Genomic DNA, 20,984 nt, shown 5'->3' on the forward strand with positions numbered 1-20,984 from the left:
GTGTATTATGGACAACTGGACTTTTTAATAAGTCTATGTCTGCTCTACTGCTCCTTCCAGACCCCAACAGACTTGTCAATAAGCAGCACAGTGGCTAAAGCCTGGTTCACATCTACTGTATGTGCGTGGTTTCTGCTGCTGCTCCGCACCTGTACCCACCCCCACAACCACCCACACAGAAAAATGCGTGGGAAGCATGTGGGTGCCATTATTCCTAATGGCATGCTGCACACACTGGAAATCACACCTGCACTGGGAACTACACTGCACGTGCGGTTCCCATGTGGGCTGCAATTCAAGAAATTATGTAGGGACCCTTTCCCTGCATTTCTGGAGGCATGGCAGCCCATTCAAATTGATGGGCTGCCTTGCCCACGCAAAACACAACTCGCAGATGTGAACCAGACCCCAGTGGCTATCCTTCTTGCTTCTAGAAATACAGGCAATAACAGTCGTGCCTTTCAAGTGATCCAGAATTGATCTGATTATCATTTATTTTATCATACTCCAATTGCCTCCTGGTTATCTGCTGTTTAACCTTAGCTAATTGCTATCCCCATTTGAAATAAACAAAGGAACAGCTGAAATCATAATCTCATTCACAATGTCCTGTTTCCACCACTGACCCTCTCTTTCAAAGTCTTTGGCCGCGTACACACGAGCGGACTTTTCGGCAACAAAAGTCCGACGGCCTTTCCGGCGTACTTTCGTCAGACTTTTGACGGACTTCCGACGGACTTTTGAACAAACGGACTTGCCTACACACGATCACACCAAAGTCCGCGGATTCGTACGTGATGACATACGACCGGACTAAAATAAGGAAGTTGATAGCCAGTAGCCAACAGCTGCCCTAGCGTGGGTTTTCGTCCGTCGGACTAGCATACAGACAAGCGAATTTTACAACCGGACTCGAGTTCGTCGGAAAGATTTGAAGCATATTTCAAATCTAAAGTCCGTCAGATTTTCGACTGGAAAAGTCAGCTGAAGATCCGATGAAGCCCACACACGATCGGATTGTCCGCCGGACTGGGTCTGTCGGACCAGTCCGGTCAAAAATCCGCTCGTGTGTACGCTGCATAAGCCTATTATCGGTATTTATTCTTTTTCCCAAGGAATTGCTTTAATCTCATGACAATTTAGCAGGTGTTGCACCTTGAAAGACTTTACTCATAGGTCTTTGTTTGGGCAGTCACATGCAGGTCAACTTTTTAGTAGTGAGAAAGTTGTATTTCACACCAAAAAAAATGACACTGATAGTTTGCCATTTTTTTTTTTTTTTTGCTGTGTTGTTTTTTGGTGGTAAAAAAATATCCCCCTCCGAATCACAGACCCATTTACATAACAGTACAATTTTTCACACCACAGTCCCCTCATTTACATCACAGCGCAATATTTTACAACACAGCCCCTTTACAATATAGTCCCCTCTTTGTGTCACAGCCACCCTTTCCAATACAGTGCCCCCTTTATATCACAGTCCCCCATCTTTACATTGCAGTTCCCCATCTTTACATCACAGTCCCCCACCCTTTTCATCAGTCCATCCTTTTACATCACAGTCCCCCATCTTTACATTGCAGTCCCCCCCCCCTTTGCATCACCTCCCCCATCTTTACATGACAGTCCCCCCTTTAGATTACAGCCCCTTTCACATAAAAGCCCCCCCCCCTTTTACAATCAAATAATACCCCTTTACATTATAGCACCCCCTTTACGTCACAGTCTCCCTTTACTGTTACAACCTTTCACATCACATTCCCACTTTATATAGAATCCCCTCTTTTTATATCACATCCCTCCTTTACATCACAGCCCTCCGCCACATCAAAGTCCCCCCTGTTACATTACATCTGCCCTTTTATATCAGAGCACTCCCCTTTACATTACAGCTCCCCTTTTACATCTCACCCCCTTTACATAATGGTCCACTGTCAGGGCCGTCTTTAATATTGATTGGACCCTGGGCAAAAATTTTCTTGGGGCCCCCCCATTCAGTTTTGCTCTCCACCTGCTCTGAGACATACAATAAATAGCAGCTAGACTCAAAATTAGTTTACTGAATGAGATCAGACAGTGATTGCGATTGGTTGCCAGAGGTTACAGTGTATCGTTACCGCTCACTGACTGGTTGCTAGAGATTACAGCACACATTTCGGCTCACTGATCAGTTGCTAGAGGTTACAGCACATGATTTCTGCTTGATGATTGGTTGCTAGAGATTACTGTACATCAATACTGCTCACTGATCGGTTACTGCACATCATTACTGCTTACTGATTGGTTGCTAGAGGTTACAGCACATCATCTCCTCACTGGCTGCACACCATGGACTGGACCTTGCTCACCTGTGCACCCCAAACTGTAATTCCATCTCTGCCTACCTCTGCACACCACACACTACCCTCCCCCCACTAATTTGCTTACCTTTGCAGAACAGGCTGATGGTAGGCTTAATGACCACAGTTGTAGGCAGGACTTTCAAGCATGCCCCTTTATCTCCCCAGTGGGTAGCATTCAGAATAGGTGATGGTGGATATGACCTCAGGGGGGCATGATATACATATGAATACCACCTCTGTTTACATAGAATGCTGCCGGTCTGCCACTATTTACATATGAATGCCGCTGCTATTTACATATCAATGCCGGTATTTACATGTAAACACAGGGTTTGCAGGTGAGTCATCTGTACACAACAACAAGACAGAGCTGGGCAGCATTAATAACAGAACTTCACACTGAGATATTAGGACACAGCATGAGACTAAAATCTCAAGGGACGAGGGAATTTAAACTGGGAAAGTTGGCAAGTATGAGGCAGCTGCTTTGGGCCCCACAACAATGACAGGGCCCAGGGCAGCTGCCCCTTTTGCCCTGCCTTAAAGACGGCCCTGTCCACTGTTTACATAGCTACCTGCCTTAACACCACATCTCCCCTTCCTTTACAGCAGTGTGTTCATCCCTTCCCCTCCCTTTCCTGTCCTACTTTTCACAGCAGAGAGCAGGAGGTGTGATAGTTCAGGATGGATGGCAGGAGCTTCCCAGCTTCTCCTGTTAACAAAGGGGCGATTGGTTGCTAGGACTGCACCACATCGTAGCAACCAACCAGCCACTTGTCAACTTGAAAGGTGGGACAAGTTACCACTCTCCTTGCAGACTGATCGCATCTCTGGCTCCCTGCCCTGCTGTGAGGATGACCGCAGAGGCAGTGGCGGAAGGAACAGAGGACATACAGGCAGCTAAATGGCGCGGTCATAGCAGTCCGGACATAACTGTCACTTGGTCAGGGTCTGAGCAGCGGTCTGCCATTTAGTGATGCCTGCTCTAGTGCATATGGGGCTACAGAGCCATATTTAGATATACTACAGAACTGCTATAACAGGAAAGGTGGTAAAGCTATGGAAATGGAAACTGTTAGTACAATGTCTACATCTGTTTGGCTGAATATATTTTTCTGTGACTTCAACCGGGCTTTAAAAACGAAGTGCTAGAGGATAGCATCGTGTGGAAGGGAGAAGATAAGTGATTACGTATAGACGGAGAAATGAGGAATGAAATGTAAATAGTCTACAAGACGAAAATCTCATGATGTGAACTTGCACTTTATCAGGAGCTCAAACCAGTCCCTTTCCAGAACATTACATTTCAGAGTTACAAACCCAGTGCAGACATAGATACCAAGGAGTGTACAGTAGTAACCAATATAAATTTCATTGTTACCCACCAATGTTTCTCCCTATTTATTCTCACCTTCACAGGTAACACTCTTTCTTCTTCTAACCTTAATTCTTAACCAACCCTCTAAAAGTGGCTTCACACTGCCCCCCTGCACATTTGTTAAAGCACAGCTAACCCACATTTTTCATGTGGGTTAGTTGTGCTTTCCTATAGACTTCTATTAGGTCCTGTGGTTTTGGTGTGGCATCAGAAAATGCACCAAAACTCCTGCATGCTGTATCTTTGGTGCATTTTCTGAAACTGCACCAAAACCGAGGGGCGTCATAGAAGTCTACGGCAGCTAACCCGCATGAAACCCTCAGGAACTAAATGGACTTGTGTCTTTTTTCAACCTAACTAACTATGTTAGCTCCGCTTTGACCAAAGTGCGAAGCCACCCTAAAATTCACTTTTAATACTTAAAGTGGAAGAAAACTCTAACTATGTCTATTTTTAAAAATGTCCTCACCCCCTCCTTCTACCTATCCTGCTTAACCTGTATAAAACTGTACTTGCCTATTTTCAATCTGCTCCAGTCCTGTCATGTGATCCGGTAGCTCTGTATAAGGGAGTGCTTGACAATGGCTGTGAATTTCGGGAGCGCCCATAGGCTCCCATGGTGCAGCCATTGTTGGCGCTCCCTCCTCTTCCATGCAGCAGCCACTCACTGACATAGGGGAGCCAGAGCTGTAGGATCGTGTGCCTGAAATGGCACAGATTAAAAATCGGTAAGGTAACATTTTAGAAATAGTTACAATTAGGCTTTTCTTTCACTTGAACCTCACCAGCAATGAACTCTGACAGATTCTTAAAACTAACACTTAACCCTCAATCCACTCTAATGCCCTGTACATACGGTCAGATTTTCCGTCGGAGAAAGTGCGATCGGATTGTGTTGTCGGAAATTCCGATTGTGTGTGGGCTCCATCTGACTTTTTCCGTCGGAATTTCCGACACACAAAGTTTGAGAGCAGGATATAAAATTTTTCGACAACAAAATCTGATCCTTTAAATTCCGATCGTGTGTAGACAAATCCGACGGACAAAGTGCCACGCATGCTCAGAATAAATTAAGAGACGAAAGCTATTGGCTATTGCCCCGTTTATAGTCCCGACGTACGTGTTTTACGTCACCATGTTCGGAACGATCGGATTTTCCGACAACTTTGTGCGACCGTGTGTATGCAAGACAAGTTTGAGCCAACATCCGTCGGAAAAAATCAGATGGATTTTGTTGTCCGATCAATGTCCGATCATGTGTACAGGGTATAACAGGTAGTAACACTTAACTTAATTATTGTGATCATGCAGAGCAAAGAAACAGGGACCCTTAACTGTCTCTTATCCCAGCAGAACATATTCTGGGAATGAAGAGCATGCGACTCACTTTCCCTCTCCCACATAACAGTGCTTGTGCCTGTTATTGGCCCAGCATTGTCATCTGTGAGCAGGGAGAGAGTAGTCAGCCCCATTCAAGCTCCTCATTTCCAATGAATGACTCCCCAAACAATTTACATTTAGAACTCAGGTCTAACACAACTGAAATAAATCCTCAACACTCAACCTTGTTCCTGCACGCTAACCTTAAAGCGCAGAGCCACCCAAAAGTGGAACTTCCGCTTATATGCTCCCCCCCCCCCCCCCCGGTCTTACATTTGGCACCTTTCAGGGGGGAGGGGGGGGGACAGGTCCCCTCCCCCACTTCCGGGAGACAGGCCGCGGCTTGATCTCCCGAAAATTTGGCCCCCTCCTCCTTCCCCCGCTGCCGGGCCAATTAGAAAGTGCAGCGCGCTTTGCGCATGCGCAGTAGAGGACCAGCAGTGAAGCCAAAAGGCTTCACTGCCTGGTTCCCTTACCAGGAATGGAGGCGGCAGCACCTGGGAGTCGATCCGACGATCAGCTGGGGTGCCAACATCGTGGGCTCCCTGGACAGGTAAGTGCCCTAATATTAAAAGTCAGCAGCTACAGTATTTGTAGCTGCTGACTTTTAATTTTTTCACCCAGACTGGACCTCCTCTTTAAAGTGGTTCTGAAGGCTGAAGGTTTTTTACCTTCAGGCGATCTATACCTGAAGGTAAAAAAAGTTCTGTGTGCCACTTTCCCCCAGCCCCCCATATACTTACCTGAGCCTGACCGCGATTCAGCGCTGTGCCTGAGAGCAGTGGATCTCTCCTTCTTCATTGGCTCAGAGACAGCAGCGGGAGCCATTGGCTTCCGCTGTTGTCAAACACAGCCAGTGAGGAGGGAGCTGGAGGGTGGGGCTGAGCTGTGCTCTGTGTGTCAATGAACACACAGAGCTGACTCAGGAGCGGTCCCATAAGAGTACCCCCAGCAAGTGGCTTGTTATGGGGGCACTCATCTGGAGGAAGGAGCTGGGGAGCTAGCGGGGGACTTCAGAAGAGGATGAGGACGGCTTTGTGCACTGAGCAGGTAAGTATAACGTGTTTGTTATTTTAAAAAATATTACCTTTAGTATCACTTCAAACCTTTATGTAACCCTTAAAGCTGAAATCCAGGCCAACAGTTAAAGACTTCTCCAAAATACATATATGGGGGCTACATTATCTGGCTAAGCATTTGTATTTCTAAAATTTGCATTTTCTTTCCATCTAATCCTGAGATTTACACAACCCTGCCATGCAGCACAGCCCTGTCTAGCAGAGCAGATAACCTGATTTTATCTTCTAGATTTAAGTAACACTTACAGGTCTTGTCCCTTAGGCATCCTACGACTGAACAGTAAAAAGGAGAAGACTGTTGACTGATGAGCTCATCTTAAGGCTTGTACACACGATATGAAGTTAAATTTCGTCCGATGAACGATCTACCGATTTTCAGATTGTTAGTATGGTGCTTTTGACAGCCGATTCCGAATTTTCGTCTGACAAAAGCTGGATGTGCAGACTATAAAATTTTTGTCGTATGTGAACTCAACGTCTGATTTTTGTTTAATTAGTACAGTTTTCTTTCGAAAAAAATCATAAAAGCAAGACTACACATTTTTAGAAACGAAAGAATACATACAAAACAATTCAACACATTAGGTCACTTCTGAAGTTTAATTCTGTCATACGAGAATTTTCGTATGGTGAGTAACCTCTTCACTTTCGACATGAGACGAGCATGCAACAAAAAAACGGACGAATGGTTGTCTGAAAATCTGATCGTGTGTATGACTTAAATTACACTGCTCTCTCCTTTTAGCAACATCACATTGTGCACTCAATGAATTAATGAATGCAGAGCTAATGCCGCGTACACACGGTCGGACTTTCCGGCATACTTGGTCCGGCGGACCAGAGTGTGCCGGACAATCCGCCCGTGTGTAGGCACCGGCGGACTTTTCCGGCGGACTTTTTCCCAAAAGCCCGCCGGACCTAGATTTGAAGAAAGTTCTAAATCTTTCCGCCGGACTCAGTTTCGGGCGGAAAGTCCGCTCGTGTGTGTGCTGGTCCGACGGAAAGCCCGCTCGTGTGTATGCTGGTCCGACGGACCAGATACAACACGAGGGCAGGGTATTGCATCTCACGCTCGCTGCAATAGGAAAAACACATTTTCCTATTGCGGCGAGCGCGGGGCATACCAGGCCCTTAGGTCTGGTATGGATTATAAAGGGAAGCCCCTACGCCGAAAAAAACGGCGTGGGGTCCCCCCTAAAATCCATACCAGACCCCGATCCGAGCACGCAGCCTGGCCGGTCAGGAAAGGGGGTGGGGACGAGCGAGCGCCCCCCCCCTCCTGAACCGTACCAGGCCGCATGCCCTCAACATGGGGGTGGGTGCTTTGGGGGAGGGGGGCGCCCTGCCGTTGGTTGTCGGGGTCTGCGGGCGGGGGCTTATCGGAATCTGGGAGCCCCCTTTAATAAGGGGGCCCCCAGATCCCGGCCCCCCACCCTATGTAAATGAGTATGGGGTACATGGTACCCCTACCCATTTACCTAGGAAAAAAGTGTAAGTAACAAAACACACTACACAGGTTTTTAAAATATTTTATTAAACAGCTCCGGGGGGGGGGATCTTCCTCCGGCTTCGGGGGTCTTCTTCCGGCTTCGGGGGTCCCTCCGCTTCATCTTCTCCCGGCGTCCGGTTGGTTCTTCTCCGCTCTCTTCTCCCGGTGTTCCTGTTCTTCGGCCGGCTCCTCTGCTGTCTTCAAGTAGCTCTCTTGCCAGCAGAGGTCCGGACTTCTGGGCTTCTGGGCTTCTTCTCTTCTCTTCTCCAGATGTTGACACGACGCTCTCTCCGGCTGGACTGCTCTCCGAGGGCTGCGTTGTGACTTATATAGGCGGAGACCCCGCCCCCTTTTGATGTCACAGTCCCTGGGCATGCTGGGACTGTGACGTTTTAGGGGGCGTGGTCAACATCACCCAGTGACCACGCCCCCTAAAACGTCACAGTCCCAGCATGCCCAGGGACTGTGACATCAAAAGGGGGCGGGGTCTCCACCTATATAAGTCACAACGCAGCCCTCGGAGAGCAGTCCAGCAGGAGAGAGCGTCGTGTCAACATCTGGGGAAGAGAAGCCCAGAAGCCCAGAAGCCCAGAAGTCCGGACCTCTGCTGGCAAGAGAGCTACTTGAAGACAGCAGAGGAGCCGGCCGAAGAACAGGAACACCGGGAGAAGAGAGCGGAGAAGAACCAACCGGACGCCGGGAGAAGATGAAGCGGAGGGACCCCCGAAGCCGGAAGAAGACCCCCGAAGCCGGAGGAAGATCCCCCCCCCGGAGCTGTTTAATAAAATATTTTAAAAACCTGTGTAGTGTGTTTTATTACTTACACTTTTTTCCTAGGTAAATGGGTAGGGGTACCATGTACCCCATACTCATTTACATAGGGTGGGGGGCCGGGATCTGGGGGCCCCCTTATTAAAGGGGGCTCCCAGATTCCGATAAGCCCCCCGCCCGCAGACCCCGACAACCAACGGCCAGGGTTGTCGGGAAGAGGCCCTTGTCCTCATCAACATGGGGACAAGGTGCTTTGGGGGGGGGGGGGCGCAGGGCGCCCCCCTCCCCCAAAGCACCCACCCCCATGTTGAGGGCATGCGGCCTGGTACGGTTCAGGAGGGGGGGGGGCGCTCGCTCGTCCCCACCCCCTTTCCTGACCGGCCAGGCTGTGTGCTCGGATCGGGGTCTGGTATGGATTTTAGGGGGACCCCACGCCGTTTTTTCGGCGTAGCGGGGTTCCCCTTTATAATCCATACCAGACCTAAGGGCCTGGTATGCCCCGCGACGGGGCTAGTAAGGTGTCAATCTCGCCGATAAAAGCGGCAAGATTGACATCCTTTTCTAGTCCCGTCGCACCTGAGTCACGTTCAAAATGAACGGACTTGTCCGTGTGTGGGCAAGTCCGTTCATTCTGAAAGTCCGCCGGAACTCCGGCGAAAGTCCGTCGGAAAGACGGGCGGACTTAGCCCGCCGGAAAGTCCGGGTGTGTGTGGGCAAGTCTGTCCGTTTTAAAGTCCGGCGCACCTGGCGGACAAAGTCCGTCGGAAAGTGTGCCGGACCAAGTAGGATAGAAAGTCCGCTCGTGTGTACGCGGCATAAAGAAAGAAACAAAATGAATACATACTGTATATATATATATATATATATATATATATATATATATATACACAGGGCTTTTTTTCTCAAACAGACCCCCCCAAAACCCCTCCCCCCACACACACCCTCCAAATCACATCAAATAGTGGGTGTGGTCATATTTCACAAATAGTAGAAGGGTCTTAAAAGGGCATTAAATATCAGGATTGCATTACATACAGAGTGCAGAGTTCATGGGGGTTACACACAGAGTGCAGGGCTGTCACTTGTAAACACAGAAACCAGACTTCTGTGCTTACAAGTGATTGTGGTGAGCAGGCACCAAAGGGTCTGAGCCAGAGGTGGTGGAACTGAGTTCCACCAAGTTCTCCCTGAAAAAAAGCCCTGTATAGATAGATAGATAGATAGATAGATAGATAGATAGATAGATAGATAGATAGATAGATAGATAGATAGATAGATAGATAGATGTTTTTATTTAAATCTTGCTATGTTAAAGAACCCTGGTACAATGCCATAAACTAAACTCTTGGACCTTACTTATGCCAATTTGTACCAGGTCCAGCACCAAATCATAGTGTATTTATTGGCGTATAACACACACTTTTTCACCCTGAAAATCGGGTGCAAATAGCGTGTCCTGTTTACTTGTTATACGAAGTCCCGTCGCCTGGGCCGCCATTGGACCACTGTTCTGTCTGTCGTAGGAGTCCCTGTGCCCTGTAGGCTGCAGATGGGCATCGATCAGGATGCACTGATGGCAATGGTGAGGCTGCTGCATTATTGGCAATGGTGAGGCTGCTGCATTGATGGCACTTGTGAGGCTGCATTGATGTGGACTGATGAGGCTGCATTGAGGGCACTTGTGAGGCAGCAGATGGGCATTGATCAGGCTACATTGATGGCATTGATCAGGCTGCATTGATGGCAATGGCGAGGCTGCAGATGGGCACTGACCCTTATTTTGCTTCAAAGTTCCTTATTTAAAATTTGTTTTTTTTCCTTCTTAAAATGAATGTGCGTCTTATACGCTGGTAAATGGTTATCAGTCCAGGCCTGACATAGCACATACAACATTATATTCTATGCACCTGATTTAATTTTTTTCTGAAATGTGTGTCATTTTATTTATTTTTTTGTCCTTTCCTATCCATTTTAGATAGAACATTATATATCTAGCAGTTGTGATTCAGGTCCTGTACCTGGTGTTCCTCCGCTCAGACATAACATATTTAATTAATGATTAAATGCACTGGCAATTAGTTATTTTTTTGAGGTAGAATCAGGTCATGAGACACGGCGTCTTTTCTTTTAAATATGTGAGTGATCCTGCCATCCCCAGTTCATCTCTGTGTCCTTTTGGGATTGAGAGTTATCAAATGTGATTAATGAGAATAGTTATCTTCCACTTAACTGCCCCTGGCACCCGGTACCTATGTAAAACATTGCAGCGGAGCTGACATTAACATTAATCATGACGGCATACATATTTATCACTTCAGTGAGAGCGGGGCTCCGAAACAAAGTCATTTCCTGGATATAAAAGAGAAGACATGAACCTCCCGAACACACGTCATCTGTTTTTCTTTTAAAGGGGGATCTGCTTCCCTTGTAGTTGGATCCAATTCACGCAGGAAAAATTCTGATGTTAAAGGATAACAGCATCAATAGCTTTAAAAAAAATGTTTCATAAGCATGATATTGTCTCTCACACAACAGGAATAAGTCAGTAATACCTGTCCACATGTGAGGTTCAAAGGCTAAGCTCTTTTTTTAGATAAATGGGCCCATTCAGGCAATGGCCCCAGTATTAGATGATCCAAAATGAGTGGCACCGCTCCAAAAAGTCTTCCCACCGCTGTGGATGCTCAGGCAAAAAAGCCGATCCACGCACATGATCCAGAAAGAGTAATAAAGTGTAAGCTGCACAGCATGTCCCCAACTGGAAACCCTGATACGCTTAATCGTAGAGAAAGGGGTGGCCAAGAGGAAGGGGGTGCTTATATACCAACATCAAAGAAAAGCAACAACAAATTATGACACATTCCTTAAAGGGAAATATGTATGTGTTGCAAACATAACCCTCTGTGGGCATTCTAAATTGGATTTTAATACACTCTTTTTCTAGGGCTTAGTTTCATAAAACGCCCAAAAAAGACAGCCCTAGTAGTTGAAAATACACTATGCTGTTTTGAAAATTATTGTTTAATGATTGCTCCACACTCCGTCCCCTGTGCCTTAGGGTTCAGGCACCCTGTGTTGACCCCCGGCCTTGGCCGGAGGGTCCCTGTTGATTGACAGTTTATTCTTTAAAAAAAAAAAATAAGAAAAAAAACGAATCCCATAGGTGCAGTTATACATGTTGATTTGTCTTGAGCTTGAGCCAACTGTTGATATACCCTGCGTGGAATGTTGCATCTGTATCCTTTATTTTATATTCCAATAAAAAAATATTGTACCAAAAATATTTTGTTTAACCACTTGAGGTCCGGGCCATAGCCGAATGACGGCCACAGCGCGGACCTCAATTTCCGGAAGGCCGTCATGGGACGTCCTCCCCTGTGCAAGCGCACCGCGTGCACCCTGCAGGGCATGTGGTGCGGGCGCTGTGATCACCGAGTCACTGAGACTCGGATGATCACAGATCCGAGTAAGGGGCCGATCCCGGCCCCTTACCATGTGATCAGCTGTCAGCCAATGACAGCTGATCACATGATGTAAACAAAAGCTCGGTAATCGGTTTCGTTTTCCCCTCACGCTGACAGTGTGAGGAGAAAAAAAAGCCGATCACCGGCTTTTGTTAAAGGGACATCGGTCCCGAAGAGGAAGGAGGCACATATGCCTCATCTGAGCCTACCAGTGCCATCGGTCATTGCCACCTGCCAGTGCCCCGCAGTGCCACCTATGAATGCCCACAAGTGCCACCTATCAATGCCCACAAGTGCCACCTATCAATGCCCACAAGTGGTGCTAATCAGTGTAAGCAATCTGTGCCCATTATTGCCACACATCAGTGCCCATCACTGCCACCCATCAGTGCCCATCACTGCTACCTATCAGTGCCCATCAGTGCCGCCTCATCAGCGTACATCAATGAAGGAGAAAAATTACCTGTTTGCAAAATTTTATGACAAAATATAAAAAAATATATAATTTTATTTTTTTAAATTCGCTCTTTTTCAATTTTTTTTAACAAAAAATAAAAACCACATAGGTGATCAAATACCAACAAAAGAAAGCTCTATTTGTGGGGAAAAAATGATAAAAATTTAATTTGAGTAGTGTTGTATGACCGCGCAATTGTCATTCAAAGTGCGACAGCGCTAAAAGCTGAAAATTGGTCTGGACAGGAGGGGGGTTTAAGTGCCCTGTAAGCAAGTGGTTAATGTAAATGCCGTACCTGTAGGGCCTTTTTGTTACCAATGAAGCCTGGCTGAAACACTGCCAATGTCTACATTGCTACACTCTGCCCTTTTTTCAGGACATGGGCTACAATAAAATGGCCACTGAGCCTTCTTCTATAAGTACAACTAAAGTGATAATCTCAGATACCTGCTAGCACCTGCGTTTTGCCCCTCCGCCCGGCCCAGCCCAGCCCACCCAAGTGCAGTATCGATCGATCACTGACACTTACAAAACACTAAATGCATAACTGCAGCGTTCGCAGAGTCAGGCCTGATCCCTGCGATCGCTAACAGTTTTTTTGGTAGTATTTTGGTGAACTGGCAAGCACCAGCCCCAAGCAGCGTCAGATTAGCGCCAGTACCGCTAACACCCACGCATGCAGCATACGCCTCCCTTAGTGGTATAGTATCTGAACGGATCAATATCTGATCCGATCAGATCTATACTAGCGTCCCCAGCAGTTTAGGGTTCCCAAAAACGCAGTGTTAGCGGGATCAGCCCAGATACCTGCTAGCACCTGCATTTTGCCCCTCCGCCCGGCCCAGCCCACCCAAGTGCAGTATCGATCGATCACTATCACTTACAAAACACTAAACTAAACTGCAGCATTCGCAGAGTCAGGCCTGATCCCTGCGATCGCTAACAGTTTTTTTGGTAGCGTTTTGGTGAACTGGCAAGCACCAGCGGCCTAGTACACCCCGGTCGTAGTCAAACCAGCACTGCAGTAACACTTGGTGACGTGGCGAGTCCCATAAGTGCAGTTCAAGCTGGTGAGGTGGCAAGCACAAGTAGTGTCCCGCTGCCACCAAGAAGACAAACACAGGCCCGTCGTGCCCATAGTGCCCTTCCTGCTGCATTCGCCAATCCTAATTGGGAACCCACCACTTCTGCAGCGCCCGTACTTCCCCCATTCACATCCCCTACAAAATGCAGTCGGCTGCATGAGAGGCATTTTCTTTATGTCCTCCCGAGTACCCCTACCCAACGCCCCCCAAAAAAGATGTTGTGTCTGCAGCAAGCGCGGATATAGGCGTGACACCCGCTATTATTGTCCCTCCTGTCCTGACAATCCTGGTCTTTGCATTGGTGAATGTTTTGAACGCTACCATTCACTAGTTGAGTATTAGCGTAGGGTACAGCATTGCACAGACTAGGCACACTTTCACAGGGTCTCCCAAGATGCCATCGCATTTTGAGAGACCCGAACCTGGAACCGGTTACCGTTATAAAAGTTAGTTACAAAAAAAGTGTAAAAAAAAAAAAAAAATATATAAAATAAAAAAAAATAGTTGTCGTTTTATTGTTCTCTCTCTCTCTATTCTCTCTCTCTTGTTCTGCTCTTTTTTACTGTATTCTATTCTGCAATGTTTTATTGTTATTATGTTTTATCATGTTTGTTTTTCAGGTATGTAATTATTTATACTTTACCGTTTACTGTGCTTTATTGTTAACCATTTTTTTGTCTTCAGGTACGCCATTCACGACTTTGAATGGTTATACCAGAATGATGCCTGCAGGTTTAGGTATCATCTTGGTATCATTCTTTTCAGCCAGCGGTCGGCTTTCATGTAAAAGCAATCCTAGCGGCTAATTAGTCTCTAGACTGCTTTTACAAGCCGTGGGAGGGAATGCCCCCCCCCCACCGTCTTCCGTGTTTTTCTCTGGCTCTCCTGTCTCAACAGGGAACCTGAGAATGCAGCCGGTGATTCAGCCAGCTGACCATAGAGCTGATCAGAGACCAGAGTGGCTCCAAACATCTCTATGGCCTAAGAAACCGGAAGCTACGAGCATTTTATGACTTAGATTTCGCCAGATGTAAATAGCGCCATTGGGAAATTGGGGAAGCATTTTATCACACCGATCTTGGTGTCATCAGATGCTTTGAGGGCAGAGGAGAGATCTAGGGTCTAATAGACCCCAATTTTTTCAAAAAAGAGTACCTGTCACTACCTATTGCTATCATAGGGGATATTTACATTCCCCGAGATAACAATAAAAATGATTTAAAAAAAAAAAAAAAATGAAAGGAACAGTTTAAAAATAAGATAAAAAAGCAAAAAAATAATAAAGAAAAAAAAAAAAAAAAAAAAAAGCACCCCTGTCGCCCCCTGCTCTCGCGCTAAGGCGAATGCAAGCGGCGGTCTGTCGTCAAACGTAAACAGCAATTGCACCATGCATGTGAGGTATCGCCGCGAAGGTCAGATCGAGGGCAGTAATTTTTGCAGTAGACCTCCTCTGTAAATCTAAAGTGGTAACCTGTAAAGGCTTTTAAAGGCTTTTAAAAATGTATTTATTTTGTTGCCACTGCACGTTTGTGCGCAATTTTAAAGCATGTCATGTTTGGTATCCATGTACTCGGCCTAAGATCATCTTTTTTATTTCATCAAACATTTGGGCAATATAGTGTGTTTTAGTGCATTAAAATTTAAAAAAGTGTGTTTTTTCCCCAAAAAATGCGTTTGAAAAATCGCTGCGCAAATACTGTGTGAAAAAAAAAAATGAAACACCCACCATTTAAATCTGTAGGGCATTTGCTTTAAAAAAATATATAATGTTTGGGGTTCAAAGTAATTTTTTTGGAAAAAAAAATATCTTTTTCATGTAAACAAAAAGTGTCAGAAAGGGCTTTGTCTTCAAGTGGTTAGAAGAGTGGGTGATGTGTGACATAAGCTTCTAAATGTTGTGCATAAAATGCCAGGACAGTTCAAAACCCCCCCAAATGACCCCATTTTGGAAAGTAGACACCCCAAGCTATTTGCTGAGAGGCATGTCGAGTCCATGGAATATTTTATATTGCGACACAAGTTGCGGGAACGAGACAAATTTTTTTTTTTTTTTTGCACAAATTTGTCACTAAATTATATATTGCTCAAACATGCCATGGGAATATGTGAAATTACACCCCAAAATACATTCTGCTGCTTCTCCTGAGTACGGGGATACCACATGTGTGAGACTTTTTGGGAGCCTAGCCGCGTACGGGACCCTGAAAACCAAGCACCGCCTTCAGGCTTTCTAAGGGCGTGAATTTTTGATTTCACTCTTCACTGCCTATCACAGTTTCGGAGGCCATGGAAAGCCCAGGTGGCACAAAACCCCCCCAAATGACCCCATTTTGGAAAGTAGACACCCCAAGCTATTTGCTGAGAGGTATAGTGAGTATTTTGCAGACCTCACTTTTTGTCACAAAGTTTTGAAAATTGAAAAAAGAAAAAAAAAAAAGTTTTTTCTTGTCTTTCTTCATTTTCAAAAACAAATGAGAGCTGCAAAATACTCACCATGCCTCTCAGCAAATAGCTTGGGGTGTCTACTTTCCAAAATGGGGTCATTTGGGGGGGTTTTGTGCCACCTGGGCATTCCATGGCCTCCGAAACTGTGATAGGCAGTGAAGAGTGAAATCAAAAATTTTCACCCTTAGAAATCCTGAAGGCGGTGCTTGGTTTTCGGGGCCCCGTACGCGGTTAGGCTCCCAAAAAGTCCCACACATGTGGTATCCCCATACTCAGGAGAAGCAGCTAAATGTATTTTGGGGTGCAATTCCACATATGCCCATGGCCTGTGTGAGCAATATATCATTTAGTGACAACTTTGTGCAAAAAAAAAAAAAAAAGTGTCACTTTCCCGCAACTTGTGTCAAAATATAAAATATTCCATGGACTCAATATGCCTCTCAGCAAATAGCTTGGGGTGTCTACTTTCCAAAATGGGGTCATTTGGGGGGGTTTTGTGCCACCTGGGCATTCCATGGCCTCCGAAACTGTGATAGGCAGTGAAGAGTGAAATCAAAAATTTACACCCTTAGAAATCCTGAAGGCGGTGCTTGGTTTTCGGGGCCCCGTACGCGGCTAAGCTCCCAAAAAGTCCCACACATGTGGTATCCCCATACTCAGGAGAAGCAGCTAAATGTATTTTGGGGTGCAATTCCACATAGGCCCATGGCCTGTGTGAGCAATATATCATTTAGTGACAACTTTTTGTAAATATTTTTTTTTTTTTTTGTCATTATTCAATCACTTGGGACAAAAAAAATAAATATTCAATGGGTTCAACATTCCTCTCAGCAATTTCCTTGGGGTGTCTACTTTCCAAAATGGGGTCATTTGGGGGGGTTTTGTACTGCCCTGCCATTTTAGCACCTCAAGAAATGACATAGGCAGTCATAAACTAAAAGCTGTGTAAATTACAGAAAATGTACCCTAGTTTGTAGACGCTATAACTTTTGCGCAAACCAATAAATATATGCTTATTGACATTTTTTTTACCAAAGACATGTGGCTGAATACATTTTGGCCTAAATGTATGACTAAAATTTAGTTTATTGGATTTTTTTTATAACAAAAAGTAGAAAATATCATTTTTTTTCAAAATTTTCTGTCTTTTTCCGTTTATAGCGCAAAAAATAAAAACTGCAGAGGTGATCAAATACCATCAAAAGAAAGCTCTATTTGTGGGAAGAAAAGGACGCAAATTTCGTTTGGGTACAGCATTGCATGACCGCGCAATTAGCAGTTAAAGCGACGCAGTGCCAAATTGGAAAAAGACCTCTGGTCCTTAGGCAGCATAATGGTCCGGGGCTCAAGTGGTTAAAGAGGAACTCTAGTCCCCTTTTGCTTTGGACCCACCTGGCACCAGGGGTCCCCCCCCCCGAGAAAATAGTGAGCAGGCTGTGCTGATGCCAACCCCCCATCAGGACACAGGGCAGCGGGGTCAAAACTGACAGGCTCTGTGAAGGTAGTGACACAGGCAGAGCCGCAGCTGTGGGAGATTTCCACCCCTCCTTCTCCTTGAGCCAAGCAGCTCTCATTCACCCGGCAATGCCCGCTCCTATTGGCTACATTCAGAGCAAATGGCTGGGAAACTAACACCGAGAGGATTATGGGACATGTAGTTTTGGATACCAGCAGGCCCCAGGACGATTCCCTGAGAGTGCACTGCAGCCCCCAACATGCCGAGCGGGAGGAGGGGAGAGGAGGACTGTGAGAGGAGAAGAGGGACCACGAGGCTGTCGGGGGGAGAGAGCCAGAGAGAAAGGGCCAATCATTCTATTATATATCCCCCAAGGTAAGAACTTACCTCCAGGTGGGGGGATGAGGGGGGGGCGGGGATGCAGGCTTCCATAGAGGTACAGGACCTTATCTCTGGCTGCTCCCACCCTGTCCTCCCCTCCACTTGGCTGCATCCACCCTGTTCTCCCCTCCACTTGGCTGCATCCACCCTGTCCTCCCCTCCACCTGGCTGATCCCACCCCCTCCTCCCCTCCACTTGGCTGCTCCCACTCTGTCCTCCCTTCCACCTGGCTGCTCCCACTCTGTCCTCCCTTCCACCTGACTGTTCCCACTCTGCCCTCCCTTCCACCTGACTGTTCCCACTCTGTCCTCACTTCCACCTGGCTGCTCCCACTCTGTCCTCACTTCCACCTGGCTGCTCCCACTCTGTCCTCCCTTCCACCTGGCTGCTCCCACTCTGTCCTCCCTTCCACCTGGCTGCTCCCACTCTGTCCCCCCCTCTACCTGGCTGCATCCACCCTATCCTCCCCTCCACCTGGCTGCAGCCACCAATACTTTTTCAAGACACTCTGTATTTGTGTGTGTGTATATATAATTGCATTTTATAGTTGGCCCCCTTACTTTTGTCCTTGTCCCCCCATTTGCACCCCCTAAACATGAAAGCTGGAGATGCCACTGTCTCTCACCACCCCCTGCATCACCGCATATCTGCATCTAAAAGAAGACTGCCATTACTGTGCAGGCACAGGCAGCAGAGAGATGACATCATCTGTCACTGCCCACCCTCACCTGGAACAACAGGGACACTGTCACTGGCCACTGGCAAGTGACATGCTGCATCTGGTGGCAGGCGACTGTGGCAAGTGACACACTCAGGGCTCCCACTGATTCAGCATTATGGTGATTTGAACTATTTCATTTTATATTACAATGTGATAATAGAAATAATGCGCTTCAATCATCCTGACACCATATTAACCATGGTGCCGTGCCATATTAGCCAAGCACCAATACCAGCCATTGCCCGGACAAATTGCCCGCAAAAATTTTTGGCAGTGCCCCTCCTGAAATTAGACTCTGGATCTGCCTCTGCCTGGCACCACCATCTTTGTTAGTATGGCACATTTGCAGATGCATCGAAGGGCACTGCCTGGCCTTTGGGTCCTGGCAGAGTACTGTGGCACATCTGAGCACTTGTTTGGGGGTTTTCTGTGCATGCGTAGAGACATGTTGAGTGTTGGAGTTCCAATACTGGCTGATTCTTCCTGCACGCATGGGAAATCTGCATGTGCTTAGATTTGCTGCCTGGAACTGAAGCCCTACTGCAGGCACATCTATGCACTTGCAGAACGGGGGGGAGGGGGGGTTGGGGGGATAATGTCCTTCTTGCCTAGACGAGAAAGATGGAAGCCCTCCATTGTGGCAGAAAAACACTGTAAAAAACAAATATCCACATGTGAGAGAGGGAAGAGTCTGGGTGGCCATTTTGTTGTAGCCTACAGTATGGGATGTAAAGGGGCAACAGCAGTGTTAGAACCCTGGTGAGAATGTGCAACTGGAACGTCGTTGCTGCGAAGGGAGAGAACACACTGTGCATGCTCTGCTTTTGAATTAGGAAGTGTGCTCGCTACTACAATGTTGGGAACAAGCGCGCACAACTCAACAACTGCCATGTCCTGGAAATAAGCCACTTGCACTTATACTGTAGAAGAAGGCTCAGTAGCCATTCTAGCATATGTCCTGAAAACAAGCCAATGCGTAGGGTTGTAAACATTGGGAGTATTTTGGCCAGGTTTATAGGTAACAAAAAAGGTTGTGCACTCCACAAATTTGGCTTTTATGCAAGAGTGGCAAGAAGAAAGTCAAGAAAGCCATAAGAAGTCCCATTTGCAGTTTGCAAGAAGCCATGTGGAGGACACAGCAAACATGTGGAAGAAGGTGCTCTGGTCAGATGAGACCAAAATTGAACTTTTTGGCCTAAAAGCAAAACACTATGTGTGGCGGAAAATAAACACAGCACATCACCCTAAACACACCATCCCCACCGTGAAAGATGGTGGTGGCAGCATGATATTGTGGGGATGCTTTTCTTCAGCAGCGACGGGGAAGCTGGTCAGAGTTGATGGGAAGATGAATGGAGCCAAGTACAAGGCAATCTAAAGCCTCGTACACACAATCGAACTTCAAACAAATTTTTTCTGTGGATTTCTGTCCAAAGGGCATTGGCCGTGAACTTGGTATGCATACACACGGCAGGACTTTTTCAGCCATCTTTCACCAAAGCACGTGGTTTTCACATCTTTACCGACACCCTTTGGTCTGTATTGTTGTCAGATCTTTTGCATTGGTTCTGAGCACGCGTGTTTGTACTTTGGACTGAAGTCCGATGGATTTGTGTACACACAATTGGACTAGCCGACGTAAGACTTTTGTTGCCGGAAAGTTTGTCTGTTCGCATAGCCAACATTTGTCCGATGAAAACCAAAAAAGTTTGTCTGATGGAGCGTACACACGGTCGGATGTTTCCTCAAAACAGGTAATTTGCATGTTTGTTGTCAAAAAGTCTGATCGTGTGTATGGGCCTTAAGAAGGAAAAGTCTGCATAAAGCCTCATACACACGATCGGCCTTTGTACAAACTTTCCCGTAGATTTTTGTACAAAGGGCGTTGGCCGTAAACTAATTAAGCATACACACGGCAGGACTTTTTCAGTCAACTTTCACCAAATCACTTGGTTTTTCAGCTCTTTACCGCCACCCTTTGGTCAACTTCTGTATTGTTGTCTAATCTTTTGCATTGGTTCTGAGCATGCGTGTTTGTACTTTGGACTAAAGTCCTATGGACTTGTGTACAGATGATAGGATTTTGCACCATAGGACTTTTGTTGCCGAAAAGTTTGTCTGTTTGCACAGCCAACATTTGTCTGATGAAAACCGAAAAAGTTTGTCCGATGGAGTGTACACACGGTCGGATGTTGCCTTAAAACAGCTAATTTGCATGTTTGTTGTCAAAAAGTCCTATCATGTGTATGGGCCTAAGGACTTGAGACTGAGGCGGAGGTTCACCTTCCAGCAGGACAACGACCCTAAACATATGGCCAGAGCTACAATAGAATATGCTTTGATCTAAACCATTCATGTGTTAAGCCTCGTACACACGATCGGACTTCAAACAAACTTTTACGTGGATTTCTGTCCAAAGGGCGTTGGCCGTGAACTTGGCATGCATACGCGAGACAGGACTTTTTCAGCCAACTTTCACCAAATCATGTGGTTTTTCAGCTCTTTACCGCCACCCTTTGGTCAACTTCTATATTGT

The sequence above is a fragment of the Aquarana catesbeiana genome, linkage group LG11 (genome assembly GCF_042186555.1).
Source record: "Aquarana catesbeiana isolate 2022-GZ linkage group LG11, ASM4218655v1, whole genome shotgun sequence".
NCBI lineage: Eukaryota > Metazoa > Chordata > Amphibia > Anura > Ranidae > Aquarana > Aquarana catesbeiana.